This window comes from Melospiza melodia, chromosome 4 (genome assembly GCF_035770615.1).
Source record: "Melospiza melodia melodia isolate bMelMel2 chromosome 4, bMelMel2.pri, whole genome shotgun sequence".
NCBI classification, from domain to species: Eukaryota; Metazoa; Chordata; class Aves; order Passeriformes; family Passerellidae; genus Melospiza; species Melospiza melodia.
Genome location: NC_086197.1, coordinates 24,307,848 through 24,314,877, shown reverse-complemented (window position 1 = coordinate 24,314,877; position 7,030 = coordinate 24,307,848). Strand labels below are relative to the sequence as shown.

At 45.3% G+C, this 7,030-nt stretch overlaps 1 protein-coding gene across 5 annotated transcripts in view; it reads left to right on the top strand.

Annotated features, from left to right (window-relative positions):
* The first annotated feature begins 1,054 nt into the window (after positions 1-1,054).
* LOC134417270 (fatty acyl-CoA reductase 1-like) overlaps positions 1,055-7,030 on the top strand; it is a 131,110-nt gene continuing 125,134 nt past the window's right edge. The window contains exon 1 of one of the 5 annotated variants that reach the window (XM_063154312.1): positions 1,055-1,148. The gene's annotated coding sequence lies outside the window, so the exon portion shown is untranslated. Of the gene's footprint in view, positions 1,157-1,478; positions 1,601-1,852; positions 1,976-2,197; positions 2,218-7,030 lie in introns of those variants that run through there. The other 4 variants (XM_063154313.1, XM_063154314.1, XM_063154310.1 and 1 more) reach the window with 4 other exon arrangements.

Here is a 7,030-nt window from a genome sequence, read left to right as displayed (position 1 = left end):
CTGGTTATTGGAGAAGGCAGAAGCTTTTCTTCCATCTGTATGAATGATGAAGGCAAAGTTCTCTACCTCCCACCCCTTTCTGTGGGATGAATCACCTGCTCAGCTCTGTATGACCCTACTCCAATCCATAGCTGTAATGTAGAGAGAAGGTGTGTCCTGGTTGGATTTTTGTGGTGGTCTGCCTATGTCCTGTGTCACATGAAGGTGACTGGCACATGTACTGTAAGGACACCTGGCAGAATGAGGTGAAATGAAGCTTTGGAGATTCCAAAGCTCGCCTTAGATTGTGCCCAGATGTGCCAACAGGCACTGGTAGGTCTCATGTGGAAGTGGCAGGCACCTGTAGCCTATAAACTCCCCAAGCAAGGAGCTAGAAGTGGGGGAGCTGAAGTTGTGGGTGCAGTACTTAATCCCTTTGTGTGGGGTGTTCTGCTGATAGCTCTCATACCGGTTCACTCGTCAGTGAACAGCTTACCCAATCTCTCCTGGGCTGGCCTTTTCCCAGTACTAATAAATGGAAGGAAATAATGAAATAAACACAACCTTGTAAAATTAATTAATGCTCATACATGCTGCAAGTGCAATAAGAGACTATAAAAATGTCTCATCTTGCTGATTCTGATGCTGAGTTGAAAAGATCAGAGTGTACCTTCTATTGCCAAAGAGAGAAAATGAATATTGGTGTTAAAAGCAGGTATTCTAGGCTGAATAGGTATGCTGCAAATCTCGTTTTTTTCCCTAACGCTTATAGAACAATTTGCGTAATTAATATGCCTATTTTATAACTCTGTTTCTGTGCATTCTTCCTGACCATTTTAATCGCAGCCGTAAATTCTGATGTAAGCTGAAGAGGGTAAGGAGGTGTAATAACCTTGGAGGGCGCCCGAGGGACCACTCGCTCTGCCCCTTCACCACGGATTTAGGAGCTTTTGGGGCTCCCTCACCCTCGCCTGGATCCCTGCGGGGCTCCAGCGCAGCCCGACCACGCTTCCCGCATTCCCGGCCGCCGGCTCACGCCGGCGCAGGCGGAGCGGGGAAGGACGAGGGTGGGGAAGGGGCTCTGGGAGGCGCCGAGGAGCAGCCGCCACCGCCGCCACTCGCTCCGGCCCCAGCGAGCCCGGACGCGGCGGAGGAGCCCCGGCAGCACGGTAAGGAGGTGAGCCCTCCGGGAGGAAGAAGGGAAGGGAGAGAGGGAGCTTTTTCTCGTCTGCCTTGCTGGTTCTTGCAGGGTTGGCGCGGCAGTCCGCACCCCCTGCGGCACGGCCGCGGCGGGGAGCGGCCGGGCCGCCGAACACGCCTGTGCCCCACAGCTGAGGGGCGACGCCGGCAGCGGCCGTGGAGGAAGGGGCGGCCTGAGGCGGGTGTTCACGGGCAGACGCGGAGCCACGCGCTGCCGGGGGGGGGGCCGCTCTCCCGCCCTGGCGGTGCCTGGCGGCTTCTGCTGCAGGGCCCACGGCACTGAGCCAGCCGGCCCCAGTCCGCACCCCGGGCGGGCGCGCATCCTCCCCCGGTCCGGCTCGGCGCAGCGGGGCAGGCGCTGCTCCTGCTACCTCCCTCCCCCGGCCGGATACATACTGTCACACCCGGAGTGCCACGAGAGGTTTGTTAATTTTATTTGGGTGGGTTTTATTTGCTTTTGTGGGGTTTTGGGGTTTTTTTTGTTTCATTGTTTTTTGGTTGTGTTTTTTTTTTGTTTTTTTTGTTTTTTTTTTTTTTTTTTTGTTGGTTTTTTTTTTGTTTGTTTTTGGGTTTTTTTGTTTTTTGTTTTTTTTTTTTTTTTTTGCTTGCTTGCTTGATTTTTCTCTTTTCCTCTGCCTCTTCTTTGCCGGGAGTTGCCTGCGTGCTAGGGACGGTGGGGGGCAGCGATTTGGAAACAGGAATTGGAAACAGGGTCGGAAAAGCGGCAATTAATGTAACAACCCGCTGGGGCATGGCGGAGGGAAGAAAAGAAAAAAACCCCAGAACACCCAAGAAGGTAGAAGATGGTGTGGGGGCGAGGGAGAGGAGGAGGCGACGCTGGAGAGGGAGGATGCCCGGGAGGCGGCGGGGCCGGGCCGGCTGCAGCGGCTGCCGCGGGGCCGGGAGGCTCCGGCGGGGTCGTGCCGGGCAGGTACCGCGGCTGGGGAGCCGGGAGCGGCGGGGTCGAGCCCCTGGCATTGGGCGGTACCCCGGGGACGACGGCGGGCCCAGCCCCGCTGGTGCTTCAGTTCTGCCTTGGTGAGTTGATGCCGGGGTGAGACTCTGTGAATGAGGAGAGGATGTGGCGAACGGCTCCCGCCCTACCTCGCCGCAGGGTTGGCTGCCGGTGAGGAGAAATCGTCAGTGCCATACGGTTCAAAATAAAGAAAGATCTAATCTAATTTTTGGGGGAGGGTTGCCTTTTTGTTTTCCTGCTCTTAGGCCCATACGTTGTTTCTGGCTTTTCTTTTTCAATAGAAGTGTGGTGTTAGATAGCGATGGAGTTTTACTCATATGAGGAAAGAGCCTTACTCAGAGCCTTAGTGATGTTTTCTGTCTCTTGATTGGGAAATGACTGGATATCCCTGCTGCCCCCTTCCCGCAGGGCACCACCAACATAAATTTTGGTACAGGATCCTGTCAGGATATCTTCGGTTCTCTGGGAACTAGAGATATGTGACCTTGTCTTTTCTTATACAGTGCTTTACAGTAATGTTACTCAGAACAATTTGTTTTTTCGTGTTTGTCTTGGAGCCTTTTAAGGGCATAGCTAGAGAAAAAAATAACTAATGACAGACCATTATCTTGTTGGGGGGGAACTAGTAAAACTAAATGGGAGTTAATCCAGAAATATTGCACTATAAATTCAGTCAAAAGGCTAGTTTTGCATCTTTATTTAGACTGAAAGTTTGCTATCTCTGAAGGTCATTTTTAGGCTAGAAAAATGTGTTCCAAAATACATATCAGCTCTAATCCTGGTTCACTTGAATTTGTATTAAAACAAGTGTATAGTTGAACTATTAGATGATCCCAGAAACATAACAAAATGCAAGGCCTATCAGAAACTTTTAATACCAAAGCTCACATTGTTTTGGCTTGTTAGTTTAGAGTGTAACTTTCTGTGCATGCTGACATTCTGGGAATCTTCATCCCCACTTGTTAAGAAGCTGATGGCACAGAGATCTGCTACTGGAGTTTATTTTGATTTGCACTGCTGTATCAAAAGCATCATAGTTTCCTGCTTAGCTGTAATGTTCTTGACTAGAAAAATCCAAGTTCTGTTTATTACTGAGTTAGGAACTCGTCTTCTCTTGGAAGGAACTACATAGTTTAAAAATTGTTAGTTGCTTTAGTGAAGTTGTAAAATGCCTGTTGCAATGTAGTGCTTTAACCTCTAGATCTATTGTGTTGTTCTGACAACTAGTTTCCGCATAACTATAGTGTTTTAAAACAATTCCTTTGTGTTTTGGGGTGTTTTTCGAAGTTAAAGTCACCATAAATTTCAGTACATGGGTGATGAGAACTGGGGATGAGAAAATTGAGGGGAGTGGGGATGCATTCACTCAAAGGTATCTGAATTAAACACGAAGGAATAGCAGATTTAGGCCAGCCTTCTACTATATTTGGAGTATGTTTGAGGATGGATCTGATATTGTAACAAAGCTGCAAATCTTCAGTTCTTCCAATTCAGGATTCAAGTTTAATTCCTGCCAAGGCTTGTTTAAATTAGTGGTGGGGAAATGTAGTTTTAAAACATCTTGAAGACCATTTGAGAAAAGACTGAGTAAATAGAACCCAAAGCTGGGAAAAATATATCTAGAGATCAGCTACTAGGAAAGTAATAGGAAATGGCCTGTTAACAGAAGCACAAGGTTTGTGGCTTTGTACAGGAAGCAGCTTTGACTGATAAGCTTCTTGTGGCTTCCCCAAAGTCAGTTCAGGTCTGACAAACCTGAATCTTGGGGAAGTGCGTGACTTGGGAAGATGTGGGAGGGCTGGCAGGGAGAGAAACATGGATGATGACAGGGCAGAAGGATTGTGTCAGGGACTGTTGGCAGTTTGACCAAAGGCACAGAAACTGTCATTTGGCTGCAAGGTGCAGTGGAGAACACAAACAGGTGGTCATTGCCTTCAGAAATCTTCTGGATACTGATGATTTTGAGTCCTGTGGCAGAGTGTAGATCCTTGCTCCAGAGGAGCAGCCTGCATAATTAGACTGTCATTGGAAAAAAGCTTCCCCCCCCCCCCCAGTACATTTCACATAGAAAGCTCCTAGTTCTGAAGATATGTTTGGAAGAAAATATTGGGAATAACAGCTGCAGGGGACAGTATTAGCATTGTCCTTTAATAATTTTTCGTAGTCCTTTAATTATTTTGCATTATCACTAAGAAAAATTATAGCATTGTTTCCCTAAGGGTTGAATCCACAAAGGAGGCTTAAGAAATGGAAGTTTGAATACTATCCAGTGAGATTAAAATTATCTAAATTATTAGCAGTGGGTCATGGAAAGAGTCAGACATCACCAGATGTGTCTGGAAATAAGGATAATCCGAAAGTTGTTGACTTCCATGGCTCAGGCAGCTATTTCACAAAGGCAGTCCTCGTTTGGGAGCTCTTTACCTGGCCTGTGTGGAGCTGTGCTGGCAACTCCCCAAAACATTGCTCCCTAAATGTGGGCTCCTGCCTGACCAGGGGGTCTGCCTGCCTGCCTCACCTCTGGCTACTCATTCCTGACCTCCTGCTTGGGATGGGACTATTACTTCTGGCCAAATGCAGATCTGCTCTTATTGTTGCTCTTGGCCTGGTTTTGAGTTGGATGAGTTCCTGGGTGTGACTCAATGCCTGACTAAAAAACACTGTGAGGAATCAGTGGAGATTGTGCACTTGGGGGAAGAGCACGCTGCTCCTTGCAGCAGGGGACATTCGCCATCACGAGCTTGCTTGGTGCTGTACTGATGCTTCTGTGTGGCCTCCAGATTTAATTTGACTCCGATCTGGCCAGTCTGGAGAGGGAGGAGAGGTGCATGCCTGTCTCCAGTCACTTGTGTAGACATACCCTTCAAGGGTCTGATGACCAGAGTCAAAGAGGAAACTATGTCCTTCAAGATAAGACTACAGCAGATGCTTTTTCTTTTATTACAGTTCTTTTCCATTCTGTTTTTGAATGGTAAGCCTATGTTTCCCATTTTTAATGCCAACTGAGGCAGATGTTTTGTCTGTGATATCTTTTGTATTTTTTTAAATTCTTATTTTCATAGTGCTTTAAGGATTTCTTTAGCTGTCTTTGAGTGACGTGTAGTGTTAAAATTACAGCAAACTAGATCTTTACATAGTGAAATAGTAATAGTAGGTATGTAATTAATGTTCTGTGGATAATTACTAAAAACTGGAAACCCTTTCTCCCTCAAATCTGTGACTATATTTGTTGTTAAAGCATGAGGCATATTGAAGGTTTGGCAAAAATACCTGTAATGCAGTTATAATTGTGTTCTGTTCTAAGCTAATATTAGCTGTGTTTTGCAGGAGTTGCTTGAATCTGTTTCTCTTTGTGTGTACCCCTGCTTAGGGATTCTCAAGTGGCTGGAAATCGCATGGGGTTCTGTTCTTCCACTCATGCTCACAGGAAGAGGTATCTTGTGCCTCAAAAATATGCTGTTGTGTTTGACTCCCAAGTTTTCTCCTTCCCAATTGATTTTTCTCCTTCCACAATGTAATTGTGGTGCAACTGTGCCCATAAAATATGATTATAATAGGTTTTCCTCATACTTCAATTAATTTTTAACCCTCTGTACCAATATCCATCTTCCATATCTGCTTTGAGTAGCAGGTGGTTCTCTTGTGGGGTTAACAGAAAAAATATAAAACTTGATGACTGATTGATGCATTCAACAATGGCAAGACTGGTCACAAACCTGGATGCTTACAATATAATTTCTAAAGCCATCTTTTGGCCATGCCTTTGTCCAAGCCCAGATCCATGTTTTATTGTGTCCAGAGGTAAGAAGCAATTTTACCGTGGGGTGCTCTCTGTAAACAAATACAAAATTTTGATTCCAGTTTTGAATGGCTTGTGTTTACCTTGGTAGCAGACTCAGTTTTCAGTGATGTTCTGCAGTGCTGTATAAAATTGGGATTGGCTGGACTGACAGCTTCTTTTTTTGGTTCGTTTGTTTGTTTTCTGTTTTACATTCCTGAAAGAAGCCATAAACGTAATTGTTTGAAGGAAAGAAAGGTTCCCTGATTTATTATAAAGAAGGGGGATTTATTTTGCTGTAGATGGTTCAAAAAGGCCTTTTCTTATTTTGGGGCTGCTGAATATAATTGCACTATTGTGTTACAGCCCTCTAGAATATTCCTTCAGAATGGAAATGTTAATTGACTGCAATTTTGTAAACAGTGGGATAGATAAACAACAAGAAAAAGGTTTTTACAAAGCTATGCAGTTGTATTGTTTTAAGAAATGTAAAGCAAGAATAAGTCTTATGTTGATGTTGAGCCAATAACTCCTCTTTCTGAGGAAAATCTGAAAAATGGATATGCTGTGTAGGAAATGTACCAGGCCTTTCAGGAGTGTAGTTCCTATCCTAGACTTTAGTAAATGCTAAAAGGGAGATTCTTTATTTACTCACAAAATATGTGTGCATTAATAGAGCAGAGCAGTGTTCTAAAATGTTCTTTGGAATGAGTGTAATCTGGAGTTAATGGCTGAGATGGTTACAGGCGGTTTTGATAGTAGCCAGAGGTGGCACCATGTAATGATTCATTGGCAGAATAAGAAATAGTCTGAGTCATGATTTTAGGTGTGATAAGGTGTTTAGCGGTGAGAGCTCAGAGGAGAGTTACAGTTGACTGGAGCTGGTGCTGTGCTCCAGCTGAGGCAGTGTGCCCAAAATGACACCATGACACTCGTGCTGTCTCTTTGTCTTTAGCGGGTTCTTGTTCCCTGAGCATAAATAGGAGTAACTTGGAGAAGGTTGCACCTGTAGCAACATCGCTTTGGCCAAACACATGACACTCAGTGGAAATATATTTTTTTGTCACTGCTATTATTTACACATGAAATAATGGTTT